Raw genomic sequence first — 16,414 nt, 5'->3', positions numbered from 1 at the left:
GTGCCCAGTGATGTGGTGGCTGAGGTGCTGGGTTGGGACCTGGAAAGGCGGGCCCTAGGGGACAGACGGAGGGTGTAGGGAAGAGGTCAATATTAGACAGGAAAAGCTTTTTAGACACACTGGGACGGGCAGATGGAGGGGGTTTGGGAGTGGAGGAAGAGGTAGTGGTTGTAGGAGGTGTACGTTTGCTGACTTTGTGTGAAGGTGCATGGCTGGAGGCTGTTGTGAGGTGGATGGCTGTTGGGTGGGTGTGTGGCTGCGTTTGTGTAGTTTGGGAGGAGGGCTCACAGACACACTGGTAGGGGACACAGGGGATGTGTGAATGGTAGTGGGGGTGGTGAGTGCACGTGAGCGGTGTGTGGTGATGGGCGTGCTGGTGATGGAGGTAGTGGCTGAAGATGTAGTGCATGCAGGTGTTAGTGGAGACGAGACAGGGAGGGAGGAGGGAGACGTGGAGGAAGGGGACACAGTGGAGGCAGTGGATGTTGGTATGTCTGCATGGGTATGATGCTTGTGTGAGTGGCTGTGGTATGTGTGGTGCTTATGTTTGCCAGAGCCACCCTTGTGTGTTGAGGTGTGTGCATGCTGGTCTGATGGTGTGCTTGGGATAGGCTGAGGTACAGGGGATTGGTTCTGGGTGGAGGAAGTTGGAGGGGGGAGGCTGGACAAAGGGACAATGGCTGCCATCAGTGCTGAGGCCAGAGCCTGAAATGCTCTCTGTTGGGCTGCCTGGCCAGAATGAATGCCCTCCAGGTATGCATTTGTTTGTTGCAAATGCCTCACAACACCCTGGATGGCATTCAGAATGGTAGAATGCCCAACAGTGAGGGATCTCAGGAGGTCAATAGCCTCCTCACTGAGGGCAGCAGGGCTGACTGGGGCAGGGCCTGAGGTGCCTGGGTCAAAGGAGATGTCCACTCTCCTGGGTGAGCGGCCACGGGACACACGCTGAGGGGCTGCTGGGAGGGCAGTGCTGGTAGGGGGGGTGGCGGCGGTACCTGTTGATGCGGGGGCACAGAGGGGCCCGCCACCGCAAGGGGGCTCCCATAAGAGGAAGAGTCACTGTCGCTGATGTCACCTCCTGTCCCCGCCGTGGAGCTCCCCTCGCCCTCAGTCCCTCTTGTGGCTTCAGACTCTGTTGTCTCGCCCTCCAGGGCCATGTGGGCTGCAGCTCCCTCCTGCTCCGGTGCCACTGCTACTCTGCCTGATGATGCTAATGCACACAAGAACAGGGGAACCACAAAAAGGGGGGGGGGACACAGAAGAAAGACATGTTCAGTGCATGCAATACCACTACTGTTGGCGGACACTACAGACACAGGAGCCCTCTGCACTACGCCATGCACTTAGAGTTCCCTAATTAACCACAGGGACATGGGGTACAAGGCCTATGCCCGATTGCTGCACACAAGGAAGTCACAGGAGCCTGACTAGGTGTAGTTGGCTCTTACCACTGGTGGGGTTGGGGTGCCACATAGCCTGCCTCACGAAGGGACCTTGCGCACAGAGTCAGCTGAATGAGAGTGTATTCACCCCCTTGTGGCTGCTGTGATTCCCTCAAGTGCCCATCCAATTCCAGATCGGCCACGCTAGGATCCGGAACATCAGGGGGGTCACGGTGCGACGGGCACCCCTCCCACGTTGGGAGGTCATCCCCAGATAGGCCTCCACCGTCTTCTTGCTCCAGCGGCGAATGTCCTCCCATCTTTTCCGGCAGTGGGTGCTCCGTCTGTTCTGGACCCCCAGGGTCCGGACATCCTTGACGATGGCACGCCAAATATTCTTCTTCTGGTGGTCGCTGACCTAGAGGAATAGTACAGGCAGAAAGGAAAATCTTTAACTGTCCGGACCGTCACAGTCATTGACCCACGTTCCCATCCTTGCCCTGATGCACATACACTCACCGTCCGCTCATGCAGGCCTCAGTCCCCCTTCTGTATCTTCCATCCACACCACTCCAAACAGTCATTGCCCATACAGCATGCTCCCAGTGTACTCACCTGTTTGTCTGGAGGACCGTAGAGTAACGTGTACTGGGGGAGGACCACATCCACTAACTTCTCCAACTCCTCCGAAGTGAAGGTAGGGGCCCTTTCCCCAGACACATGAGCCATCGTCGCTTCCAGACTGAGGTCACAGCAGCACTTGCAGTGTAGGTCCTCTCCTGCGAAGGTCAGGTATCAAGTGAGTGAACAGACTGGCGGTCACGTCCGCGGTAGTGCGTACCGTCACCGCTGGCGTACATCGTCATTGGCTCCTGGGATCCATAGGGCCCAATGTTAGCCAATGCAGGATTGTGCCACGTTCTTCGACCTCCTATCGCGACGGTGTACAACGCCAGCGCAGTTACCTCATATCCCCTTATCCCACCTTACAGGTCAGGCAGCCGCCATTTCAGGGGGCCACATGGCATTACTTTTAAATGCGTCACACCTATCTAGGCCTTGCATACACACAGTGACAGGCACATTGCGGATTGACAAATGTGTGCAATACAATTGGTTTTTTAATACCTCAGTGTTGGCTGACTCTCTGCTCGCTGTTATCGTCCATAGGGCACGTCCGCTGGGGCAAGTGAGCAGATGGTGGCATCCTCCGGTGTACAGACCGCTGGTGGACCTGTCGACAATGGAAGGGAGACACGTAATAGTCACCTACAGACTTGATCGTGCAACAATCCATGAACTGTGTGCCCAGTTGGAGCCAGACCTAATGTCAGCTATTCGCCATCCCACAGGAATCCCCCCTCTAGTGCAGGTCCTATCAGTACTCCATTTCCTGGCAAGTGGGTCTTTTCAAACTATAGTGGCCATTGCATCAGGGATGTCTCAGACTATGATCTCAAACGTGTTGTCCAGTGTGTTGTCTGCCCTGCTGAAACACATGCTCGGCTACATCGTTTTCCCTCAGGTGGAGGATTTGCCCACAGTGAAAGGTGAGTTCTATGCCCTGGGACATATCCCCAACATCATAGGTGCCATTGATGGGACACATGTGGCATTGGTACCCCCCCCGCAGGAGTGAACAGGTGTACAGAAACTGGAAGAGCTACCATTGAATTAATGTGCAGATGGTTTGTTTGGTAGACCAGTACATCTCCCATGTGAATGCCAAGTTTCCTGGCTCAGTGCATGACACTTACATTTTGAGGAATAGCAGCATCCCTTATGTGAAGGGGCAACTCCAGAGGCACCGTGTGTGACTAATAGGTGAGGGAAAGGACCCTATACCGTGTGAATAGTTGTCTGGGTCTGGGGTTGTCCCTAAGGGTTAGTGTGTGTCTAACAGTTCTCTCTCGACATTTGCAGGTGACTCTGGGTACCCCAACCTGTCATGGCTACTGACCCCAGTGAGAAATCCCAGGACAAGGGCAGAGGAACGCTACAATGAGGCACATGGGTGAACTAGGAGAAGGATCGAAAGGACCTTCGGCCTCCTGAAGGCCAGGTTCCGGTGCCTCCATATGACAGGTGGTTCTCTCTACTACTCACCAAAGAAGGTGTGCCAGATCATCGTGGCCTGCTGTATGCTGCACAACCTGGCTTTGCGACTACAGGTGCCTCTTCTGCAGGAGGATGGTCAAGAAGGAGGTCTTGTGGCAGCTGTGGAGCCTGTGGACTGTGAAGAAGAGGAGGCAGAAGAAGAGGATATTGACAACAGAAACAACGTTATCCAGCAATACTTCCAGTGAGACACAGGTAAGAAGATGTCACTGGCTCACACATCTCATACAATTGTTAAACCTATCATATGTCTGTCACTTTCACCCAGTGTATGGACCCTGACTTGTCACTTTGCCTTTCCATTTCACAGATGTGGGTCCCACTGTGTGACCTCTGCTATATTACCTCATGGACTAGAGATGTGTGATATAGATATGTTGACAATACAATCGACATTGCTATTTTCCTTAGTTATTGCAAATACACATTTGTGAAAGCACAGACTGACTCCAGATTGTTTTGTGATTCAAGGGTGTTTATTTCAGTGCAAAATAGTGGAGGGGGTTGTAAAATGGGCAGGGGTGATGGTGGAGGATTGTCCATGGCAGAGCCCAGTCTATTTGTTTCACAGGTGCATTGTCCAAAGGGGCATAGGAAGTGGAGCTAAGGCAGTTGATGGGTGGACAGGGTGAAGAAGTGGGACAGAAGGATGACATTCTGGGTGGCCTCATTTCCTTGCGGGGCTCTTGGCATTGTTCTCTGTCTTTTTCCTGGATCTCAGGGACCGTTTGCGGGATAGTTCTCCATCTGCAGGGGGTGGGGTGCTGGTGTTGTGGTCCTGTGGTGGTGCCTCCTGTTCACTAGCGCCGGAGGAGGTGGTGGGCTGTTCATCATCCAGGCTAGTGTCAGGGGCCCCTTGTTGTGCCACAGTGTCCCTCCTGGTGTTCACAAGGTCTTTCAGCACCCCTACAATGGTGACCAGGGTGGTGTTGATGGACTTGAGTTCCTCCATGATCCCCAAATACTGTTCCTCCTGCAGCTGCTGGGTCTCCTGAAATTTGGCCAGTACCGTTGCCATCGTCTCCTGGGAATGATGGTACGCTCCCATGATGTTGGTGAGGGCCTTGTGGAGAGTGGGTTCCCTGGACCTGTCCTCCCCCTGTCGCACAGCAGTCCTCCCAGTTCCCCTATTTTCCTGTTCCTCTGTCCCCTGAACCGTGTGCCCACTGTCACTGCACCCAGGTCCCTGATTTTCTTGGGGTGGTGGGTTTGCCTGGGTTCCCTGTAGTGGTGGACACACTGCTGCTTGACGTGTCCTGGGGACAGAGGGATGGGCCCGCTGGGTGGGTGCTGTGCTGGTGTTTCCTGAGGGGGGAGGCTCTGTGGTGGCATGTGCCAGTGTCAGGGGAACAGACTGTCCCGAGTTCCCAGATGGGCTGGGCTGGTCATCTTGATCCAGTTGTGCAGAGCTGCTGTCATCACTGTGGGTCTCTTCTGTGGGGGGAGTGGACATGTCTGGAACCGCCTGTCCGGTGACATTGGGTAGGGGTCCTGCAGGGGTGTAAAGGTATGATTATTGCATCTGTGTGTGCCATCGTGTGCAATGGGTGGGTGACCCTGTACTCCAGTGCTTGCATTCTTGTGTAGGACCTTGTATGATAATTGGTTTGGGGTCTCTGTGGGTACCTGTAGTGGACATGCTTTGGTGATGGGTGGACATGCTTTGTTGTTGCATGCAGGGCTTGGTATTGGGATGTGTGGGTTGTGATAGTGGGGCATATGTGAGGTGTTGGAGTGATGGGGGTGAGGGTGAGGGTGGGGGTATGTGTTAGCATGCAGGTAGGGTGGGGGATGTAATAGTTAAGATTTGACTTACCAGAGTCCATTCTTCCTGCTACTCCTGTGAGGCCCTCAGGATGCAGTATAGCCAAGACCTGCTCCTCCCATGTTGTTAGTTTGGGGGAGGAGTTGGGGATCCGCCGCCAGTCCTCAGAACTGCAATCTGTTGTCTTGAGACCATGGAATGTACCTTCCCCTGTAGATCGTTCCACCTCTTCCTGATGTCATCCCGTGTTCTTGGATGCTGTCCCACTGCGTTGACCCTGTCGATGATTCTGCGCCATAGCTCCATCTTCATAGCTCTGGAGGTGTGCTGCACCTGTGATCCGAATAGCTGTGGCTCTACCCGGACGATTTCCTCCACCATAACCCTGAGCTCCTCCTCAGAAAACCTGGGGTGTCTTTGCGGGGCTATGGTGTGGTGTGGGTGATGTGTGAGGCGGTGTGTGTTGTGATGTGTGAGGGGATGTGTTTGTGTGTGTTGTCTGAGGTGCATAGATGTTGTGTGAGTGATGGTGTTGTGTGCCTGTGGATGCTAGTATTGTTGATGGTGGTGTCTCTCTGTGTGCTTCTTTCTCAATTTTTGTCATAGGGGTTTGTGGGTGATGTGGGTGTTTGTTTTATATTGTATTGTGTATGTGGGAGTGGTGTGTGTATGTGTATCAGTTGTGTGTATTTCAATTTGTCCAATGTGGTTGTGTTTTGTAAATGTGTGTGTATTTTGAGCGCAGCGGTGTGTACCGCCAATGGAATACCGTAGTTGAAAGACCACCGCGTGGATTCGTGGGTCGTGATACTGTGGGCGTATTCCTGTTGGCGTTGACGGTGTTGTTTTGTTATCGCCAGTTTATCACTGACCTTTGGTGTGGTGGACTTGTGTGGGTGTCTGGATTTTGGCGGATTCCGGCCCGTGGGTCGTAATAGCTGAAGTTGAATTCTGCCGCCGCAGCGGTGTGTTGGCGGTCTTCTGCACGGCGGTAAGCGGGATTTACCGCCAATGTTGTAATGAGGGCCTTAGTCTTTGAAGCACATGAATGTTGGTTCAGTAGAGGTTTAATGTGACATATTGGTTCTACAAGGCAGAGACTTGAATTATGGTATCTCACTGGCCACAATGTTAGAGCTATAAAATAATACGGGAGTCACTTCTGATGGAAAGTTTGATAGCTGATAAAAGAGCAACAGGTTTTCTTGAAGAATGTGTCTCCATGGGGGTGGCATCATCAATAATTGGGCAGGAGTGATAATATTCATGGCTATTAGAAACTGGGATGTTGGTTGACTAGGTGTGAGTCCTGGTCAAGCAGCAACCACAACACTAGTCAGAGTAAGGCACAAGCAAACCTCGAATTAACCTGTGCTCAACCCCCTGGCATACTGGCACAGAGCAGTCATGTTTAACCTGGAGGCAATATAAGTAATTGTGGAACAGTTCAAACATTAAAACAGTAGAACACCACACCAGGATAGAAAAACAAACATTTTAATTAACTAAAACAGGATAAAAATGACAAAAATCCAATCAGCAGAATTTGATCTATGAATTTCTAAAGATTAAACTCAACTTAGAGCTTAGAAGCAAGAAGCGCCAACCGGAGATCTCTAGTCACAACGAACCGGGACATATTCAAAAGTTCCGGCTGACCATGATGGGGCGTGGGCTGGCTACAGGGACCCAGTTGGGCCCGCTTCATTAAAGTACCTTAAATCCAGGTTGAAGAGCGATGTGTCTGTTCTGAACCATGCAGTAGAGGGGATGTGCCACTTTCAATTTTCTTCACACAACAGCATCAATGTCTCAATTCCGAGTTGCAGTAATGCTACAGTGTGAATTCCTGACGGGTCGACGTCAAGGATTTGTGGGCAGTCGAGGCATTGCATTGGTTACGATGAACGTAGTGGCTGCAATGCCCAGTTACATTGTCAAGGCTGTTGTCGACAGGAATGCGAGGACCGTACACTGAGAAAAAGGCTGCAGTGTCAGTTCCTAGGGTGATGCCCTGGCTTTGAGATGTGAGGTGCAACGACAATGCGATTCTGGTTGCGCCGGTTCCGACCCACTAAGTAGAGGTGATGCATCGATTTTCTTCATGCACCAGCAATGATGCGTCTGTTTGCTCCCACAACAGAGGATGTATCTGTTTGGCTGGAGCAAAGCACCTCAGGTCCACTTCCAAGGATCCAGAACTGGAGTGGCACCAATTGTCAGGGAATACTCACAGTGAGCGTAGTCCAGGGGAGCAGGGTGGTTGTAAGTCTTTTCTGTCCCTGAGACTACAGATCAGGAGCCCAGCCAACTGGCCCTTGGAGTCACTCTGGGTTCTGGGATGACAAGATGCAGGCCTAGTCCTTCTCACTCCTATGCAAGAGGGCAGCAGGCACAGATCAGCACAGCAAAGCAGGAGTACAACAAAACAGCAGTCTAGCAGAGAGGCAGGCCTCCAGTAGCACTGCAGTCCTTCTTCCTAGCAGAATATTCTCAGGTCCAGAAGTGTACTGAAGTGGGGTATCTGAGTTGCAGTACTTAAACTTTGCTGCCTGTGTTCTGGAAGCTGGGAGAAGCTTCTAGACAGTGGCAATGAAGTGCAAGGGATTCCCTTCCTCCCATGCCCTGGCTCCAGCTGGCTGGAGTGACAATACAGGGTTGTTAAGCCCTTTGTGTGTGGACAGGACACAGCCTTTTCAGGTGTAAGTGAGGCTGTGTCTAGCTTCTCCCTCCCATCCTGCCCAGGATGACCCATTAAGTCACACCTAAGCTCCCAATGTGTGTGGCTGCCTAGAAGGAATACACAAAGCCCATCTGCATCCAGTCAATGTGACCAGAGACAGGCTGCAGGAACCAAATGGCTAAGGCAAAGAAATGTCAACTTTCTAAAAGTGGCATTTTCAGAATTGCAAGTTGAAATCAGACTTCACTATAAACTAGGATTTTAAATTGTGATTCCTCGAGCTGCGAGCGCCCGGTAAATAATGGTGAGGTGTAGCTGCATTCTGAAGAGAGCGAGATAAGCTGCTGCCATGTGTAGGCAAAATTCTGAGGCTCACGCGCAGGCAACAGTTACTAGCGCATGTAAAAGCGGTAGATCAAAACAGGTAACTGTAACAAAATGTGTGAGCTAAGTTAATCTGTGCCACTAGGATTCAGTTGCTGCCTAAGAACTATTGAGTTCAGTACCTTCCTTTATGCTGCTGAAGATAGTTCAGACCTTGACAAAGAGCCAGATTACACTTCCTGCAGTGCCGTTAATAGGTGCTGTTTAGAGGCCCATCCTTGTTGCCAGTTTTGTCATGTTGAATTGACAGCAAGAAAGGAGAAATGGCTGCAGGATGCACTGAAGCCATGGAACCGATATTTATTGAGATCCAAACAGCACAATGGCGAATCTGACTCCCTTGCTTCCAGCGTCGCTCCTACCACCCATGCCTGGAATCTCCACATCACCCAACATTGCCATTCTACATTCTGTTCCACGACATAACACAGAGACACCAAACATGAAGGGGTCATCTCTTCCCATTTTTATGCTAAGTTAGAAGATGTAATAAGACAACTCCAATGTTATCTTATGGGAGAGATAGTTCTTGCAGTAGTGGAAACCACATTTGAGAGTTTTTCACTATCAGGACATGGAACACATGAGACATGAGGACGCTGCTGCGCAATGTGGAGGAGGCACAAGGAGCTGAACGGTAGTCGAGCAGCACAAATGACTGTCAGCCCACGTTCGGGGTGCAGGGGAGCAGTGCTGAGTGGAACAGCTCCTGAGTGGCCCCTGCTGACAGGCAATGCCAGCACAGGTAATGCTGTTTTCAGACTGCGGGCAGCGGATGAAGCAGGCTGGGTGTGTCCTCCATCGCTTGAGCCGCCACCATGCTGACACTGCTGCTCCCTTTACACCACCGCTTCCTGCAACCGCTGCTGCCCTTGCTAACCTTGCTGCTGCCCCTACTCCTGCCCAACTCTATCGGGCTGCAGCCTTGCTTAGAGTCAAGCCACAGATCGCGCTTCCCAGAGCTTACTGAGCGTGGTCTTGTGTGGGGCCTGTGGGAAACTGCTTGCTGCAGCTGTTTGACCCCTTTTTTCACACTCCAGCCTTGGCACAAGTGAAGGGTCTGTATCCCCTGCATACTCTACCAAACTCTTCCAAATACTGCAATACTACAATATCACCAAGACTATCAAAGGGTACCTCAGCCATTACAAATTAAATATTAACTAAAGATTAACTGAGCCCCAAAGTACCAAGCAAGGTATGAGGCTTCAGGGAGACATGGGGCCCACCTGGTGAGATCACAAGGAGCCCTGATTAATACAGCGGCCACAGCCGAATGTCAATAGCAAAAGGGTGATGGGAGGGCTGTAGGAACCTCCACAGAGCAGGGTATCAGGCCTAGGCCCTATATTAGGTTGAGCTCCAGTTTCTCAGAAGCAGTTCAACCAGACTTGGGTGCAGCTTGTGTCCTAAGTGAGAGCTCCCCCACTCCAGGCACTTGCCTGTCATCTCCTCACCCAGACCCGCAGAACCCACAGATCCTCGCAGCCGAAAATCTCTTCAAGGCCCACCAATGACTATTAAGGCCATTGATACTACAATGCCATTGCGTGTTCGTGACCCTGTCCCACCGGGACTGGTCAAGATAAGCCACATAAGCGGGAGGTGTGGCATTGCATCGTGGCTGGGAACTTATTCACTGCACACAACAATTTTGAACTAAGCATTCCGATCCAGCACATGGCAACATTCAGGATAGAGTGCTTATAGCACTCAACCCGGCGATCAGCCATCACTGCATGCTCGTGCTCCCCACTCAATCTCAATTTGGAACTTTGTTCACAGAGAGGGGAGATGCGGGTGCAGACTCTGAGACCCAAGCCTTAAGCACTAAGCAGTAAACTGCACCCTGCTAATTACAAACTACACCCCACCACTGAAAAACTCCAAATCACTTAAAGGCACCATAGAAAAGGAAGGCTTCTCCAGCTAATGCTTCATCCATCAACAAGACGCCGCCTCAAACCTAGACAAGGGGTATGAGTGCCCTGTCATCGCCCCACCCTCTGAAGCACTAATAAGCATCAACAAAATATTAAACACCATGGCCAATGGGGCACTGCTTCATGCTGACAAACTAGATGTACAAATTTGGACTGCCTGAAAAGCCTAATAATCAGATCTCAAGAATCAGCGCAGTTGGAGTCAAGGCAAGACTCATGCCCCTGCAGACCAATTCTAGAGAAGTTAGCAACTCTGCCCAAAATGATGAGCTCCTTGATTGAACCAAGGGCCCAGCTGTTAGAAATATGCCAACTCCACAAACCATCAAGCTCATGAATCCCCTTGTGCGCCTGGGAGCAGGCTTGCCTCACCAGCAGCCCCATTTTCTGGGGCTACGAGCCTGGAGACTAGGGGGATAGCCAACAGACAAGCAGGCCCTGAGCAAACAAAGCAACCACTCAAGTTGGCCACTAGTGGCAGGGCCCAGCATGAGCATCAACAGGGCTCTAAGCAAGGGCAAGAACAAGGGCCCCCTATTATGGGCTTTAACCCCCTGAGCAATGACCCCAAACCACTGGCCATAATGGGTTTCCCTCTGTCAAGAAAAAATAATAAAAGAGTGAAAAAACTGAACAAGAGGAACAAAAGCAGACACTTGAACATTCTGCACTGGCTTCAGCATGATAACCAAGAGCCTACGGGAACAACTGAGCCACTCATAACAGAATCTAACGGGACTCTAAACCGCAGCCACAAAAATTCTGCCAGTTACGATGCGGAAGCCACTAGAACAGATGCTTCATTCAAGCTCTCAATGCAGAATTGAAACTGCACTCACAAATGGGTGGATCGTCGCTAACTGAAAATGCCACTGTAAGTGCAACTCTACTAAGTGAAAATAAAGCAAAAGCTTCTGTTAGCTTCTCTGTGTGGACGTAAACAATGGCAATCCCTACAGAACTGTGAGGAGAAGCTTTAATGAACAGGCACTATACGGAGCATGGGAGAACTGTAGAAAAGTCCAAGCATCACAACAGGGAATAGGGGCAAACTTATGGCACTAATGCCATAAGGCGGCCTACCAAAGGCACCAGCCCAGAACCCTAAAAGGCTAAGCATCCTAGAATGGAAGTGCAGTGAGGAAGACATCAGGTTGAGACATAACCCAGTAAATGGCAGGACAAGGTGCTGTTCAGTGGCCAAACCTCTGAAAATGACTCCGATCTTAAGATTACATTATACTTGAGTATGCTTCAAGAGGAAAGTGAGACATTCTTAACAGAGGGGACATCCTGAAACTCTGTGCCAAGACACCAGCAATGGAAAATATCTGCTGAAAGAGTGGCCTTCCTTCCCCTGAACTTGGAGAGTCAAACGAGGACACTGAAATTACCTTCAGCGTCTCCACGCGAGTAAATGCATTGAGGAAGAACAAGAAGCAGCTTGAAAAATGGGGAATAAAAGCATTATTGCCGAAAGACACCGCCTTGCTACTAGGGAAAAATGTAATCAACAGCAGAATAATAGGCCAAGGGCCGGAAAGCAATAATAAGCCAAGGTATTCTACCAGCACTGTCTTAAGTAGTATCAAAAAGGGAACATGTGAATTACAGAAGGGGAACCGGCAACTGCCACAGTTCTTTGCACAGGGGACTGTGACTACATCTGTCTTAAGGTTTTGTTGGCCAATACCAGTAAAGTAAGGTCTGGGCTCGCTCTCATCCTAGGATGAGTCTATCTCCACCCTGCAAAAAGAAGAAGGGAAGCAACTCTGGCCTTGTTGCTTCCAATTTTGAAAGACCTATCAGCTTCGTATTCAGATGATATGTGGGTCCTGATGTAAAACTTCAATGCAGATCTAATGTGCGCATAATTGAACAGCCTATTTATGGACTTTGATGATCAAACATGGGCCATAATGCAGATTGAAAAGCAATTCCAAAGGTGTGACAAACAAGGCAATGGTTTGGCTTTTTTCCTAAACCAGACAGGCCTGCACAAATTAGGAGCAATTGTGGAACGATCCCTGGAAATTACTTATCGAGCAAGCTGCAAAATCACCAATCCAAAACTGTTGAACCTCCTGACTGACCATCAACGGAAACACCTTGGAAATTTGGGAAGGCTAGACAAAAGGGAGGTTACTGGGCATACAGTTACTGCAGCAAATAATAAAATCCAAATAGCATCCCTAAAACAAGCCTCTTAAGCAACCAAGAAGACCTTTAACCCACTAAAGTAAAGCGCACTGTGAAAAATCACGATGAGCAGGGAGCAATTGTGGACCGATCCCGGGAAACAACTTCGCGAGCAAGCTGCAAAATCACCAATCCAAAACTCTTGAACCTCCTGACTGACCATCTACAGAAACACCTTGGAAATTTGGGAAGGCTAGAAAAAGGGAAGGTTACTGGGAATACCAGTACTGCAGCAAATAATAAAAACCAAATAGCATCCCTAAAATGAAGCTTAAATAAAGTTGTAAGGAAGCTTAACGGAGAGAGGGTGGGGGCAAATAAACAGCTGTGAACTCAGGTTGCTGCGGTACGACTAGAACAAAGGAAAGCTATTTACGCCCAAAGGAGGAAAGAGGAGGCCCAAAGAGGCTGAATCACATGAGGTAATAAAATCCAGGGATCAGAGGAAATTCTGGCTACGGATTAATAAATGCTCCACCTCAAATCCCCAGGCATCTGCTGCCAACATTGCCCCTGCGGAATGGGAATCCACATCAAAGGCCATTATATAGACCATCTGGCTGACTGCAGCATGCTCAAGGCACCGGCAAAGGGTTCTAATAGGCAAATGGCATCTCTAAGCCCAGCCCCCTCAAATGCCATCAATTAGTCCAGCCCAGGTATTGACAGCCATCACGTCAATGCGAGCAGGGGGTGCCCCTAGACCAAGTGGCATCCCGACTGCGGTATATAAGTGGCCCGACTCGATGGGCCTCAGTAATGGCTCCCTTATTCCAGGAATACCTATTGGGGGCAACCATACCTGAATCAAGGAGGGGTTCACTGTTGGTCCCGGTTCACAAGAAAGGCTCACAATCATGCCTGGGGAATTACCACCTGAACGTGCTCCTCAACACGGAAGGTAAGTGCGTCACTAGCATTGTAAACTGGAAGCTCCAATCCTGGGCAAAGGAAAAGAAGCTGAGCCCATTGTCTAAATCTGGCTTTCAAATGGGCTCCCACAATGAAGATAACCTTATCTGCATCACCCACTTGAGTGAAGCCACTGTGCCTGTAAAGGACATAACCCTCCACGCAGGGTTTATTGATTTTCAAACAACATTTGACAGTGTATCAATTCCAAAACGCTGGTCAAAACTGAAAACCTGATCCATCCCTCAAAAGTTTTATTGAGAGCAATCATTGATCTGCATTCTGACAGCTGGATGGTAAAGAGTCAGCACCGGATGGACCAGCAAGGTAAAAATCTGGACAAACAAAGGGCTGAAGCAAGATTGCATACTGGCACCACTATTATTTGACCTGTACCTGGCTGACTTGCCAGGTCACCTGGCATCAGTGAGGGCATTCCCACCACAAATGGCTCATCTCAAGGTTCAATCACTTCATTATGCAGATGACACGGTCCTCTTGGACCAAATGCCTATTGGTCTCTAGGGGATCTTTAATGCATCTGCTGGCTACTGCAGGACCAAGGGCCTAAAGATAAATGTACCTAAAATGAAGTTAATGATAATCTCCTGCAAACTGAAAAAAGGGGGACATGGTGCATTGAGGGGAAGGCAACTGAAGTTGTTGATACCTGCAAGTAACTGGGGGTATTGCTGGACCACAGAGGCTGTCTGGCCCAACAGGTGGCAGCGAAATCCTTAGGACGGGCATTCCGCAAGCTGCAAAAATCTGTGAAGAACCCAGTTCTATTCCCTTTCTTAAAGGTTAGGGGGTTCAAATTCCTCCCAACCATCGCCTAGGGGGCAATACCATTCAGTGACAAAATAGCTAATTGCCTGGACAGAGTGCAGTCCTCCTGTTATAGAAGAGTATTTTTGTTCCCAAATTGCACTTCGCATGACTAAATTCAACAAGAGTTTGGGTTAGCCTCGCAGCACTGGATACTAAAAGCAAAGTTTTCAGCCTACAGCCTCAAAGCCAGGCAGGCGAAGAACTACATGTTGAAAAATATAATCTGGGAAGTAATAACCGGCAAGAAACTTGCACAAGTACCTAAATCATGCCCTATAAGCAAATTAAATCTGGGCAAGCGGCCTGCCATTGCCCTTGACTGCCAAACTGCCGATCAAACAAGCGAGGCTAATATCAATGGAACATAAAATACAAGCAGTGAAGAAATTGACACATGGAGGGTTGGCCTCTATGCTGTATGAGCCAGGGATCCTCCCATCCTACCTTTCTCTGCCACTCAGCTTGAGCATGAAACATCAGCTAACGGGCTTGCGATTTAGATTAATCCCATTAAAATCCTATTGGTATGGGCAAAAGAATTTGGATAACTCTGACAGACGATGTTGCCTCTGTGCAAAGAGAGAGGAATCATTGAAACATACTTTGTATTTGTGACAAGTTGTTCCCTTTAAGAAAGTCTTTGCTTCAGCTGGTATGGTGCATTTTAAATCTTAGGACCTATCGAGGTGCAAAAGAAGTATGTTTGAGAGGTGATTCAGCACAACTAGCAGCCCATTGTGTGAAATGTATTAAATCAGTAGCTGCTCTACTTGCCTTTCCCCAGGCCCCTGATCCTCCTCCATGCTAATTGCCCACTCTTCTAATGATTAATTTGTCAAGGTTGTGAAGGCTCGTCAACTAATCCGCCCCTCACCTGGATTGGATCAACAGCTGAAGGGGGATAGAGGGTGACAGAGGGGAGCCTTTTGTTCTGTGGGGGAATGGACCACTCATTGTTTATACCTTTTTAAGAATTTGACTTTAGCTTGTTACTCTTCTTTTTTATGTCTTTTACAACAGTTTTTTTTAATATGCCTTTTGAAGTCCATCACTTCCCCTGCTATGGGAACTTCAATTGTAATGATTTTAATTCATTGTGCAATAAAGATGTATCTATCTGTAAAAGTAAAATGTATACATGTCCTACCCCTACATATGTTGGACCCTGCCCTCTGGGCTGTCCAGAACCTATCCTATGATTGACAAATGTATTAAGGAGGAAGGATTGGGCCTGGCAAAAGGTTTATTTTTTGAGGTTGACATGGCAGTGTGTAACATGCACACACAAACTCTGCAGTGGCAGGCCTGAGTCACATTTTAAAGGGCTACTTAAGTGGGTAGCACAATCAGTGCTGAAAGGCCACTAGTAGCATTTAATTTACAGGCCCGGGGCAAATGTAAGACACTTTACTAGGGATTTATAGGTAAATTAAATATGCCAATTGTGGAATAAGTCAATATTAACATGTTGTAAGGAGTAAGCACATGCATTTTGGCATTGATTAGCAGTGGTAAAGTGCTCAGAGTCCTAAGGCCAACAAAAATAGGTATAGCAAAATGGAGGAGAATAGGCACATAGGTCGGTGGGAGACCAACCTAAGGCTGACAAGTCTAACAATGGTCCTCTACAGACAGTGTTTCGGCAAGTACATAATTAAAAATCCCACCAGGTCTTTAAAGGTACCAGTAAAAAGCCTGCCAGCCTTAGGGTGGTCTGCCTTCAAACTTTATACCTTACTTATTTTTCTGACCTCGTTTTTGTTGGCCATAGGACGCTTTACCACTGCTAACCAGTGCTAAAGTGTGTGTGCTCATTTCCTTAAAACATAGTAACATTGGCTTATCCCCAATTGCCACATTTTATTTAATTTTAAGTCCCTAGTAAAGTGGTACTACATGTAGCCAAGGCTTGTAAAGTAAATGTTACAAGTGGGCCTGCAGCACTGATTGTGTCACTTACTTAAGTAGTCCTTTAAATATGTTTCAGGCCTGCCACTGCCATTTTGACCTGGTAAAATACACCTTTTACCAGGGCCAAACCTACCTTTTTACTACATACAAGTCACCCCTAGGGTAGGTCCCAAACTGCTCATTGGGTAGGGTGCATTGCATTTAAAAATGTAGGCATGTACGTTTTAGTTTTACATGTCCTGGTAGTGAAACACTTAAATTTGTTTTTCACTACTGCAAGGCC

The sequence above is a fragment of the Pleurodeles waltl genome, chromosome 5 (genome assembly GCF_031143425.1).
Source record: "Pleurodeles waltl isolate 20211129_DDA chromosome 5, aPleWal1.hap1.20221129, whole genome shotgun sequence".
NCBI lineage: Eukaryota > Metazoa > Chordata > Amphibia > Caudata > Salamandridae > Pleurodeles > Pleurodeles waltl.
Note: the sequence above shows the minus strand (reverse complement) of the source record.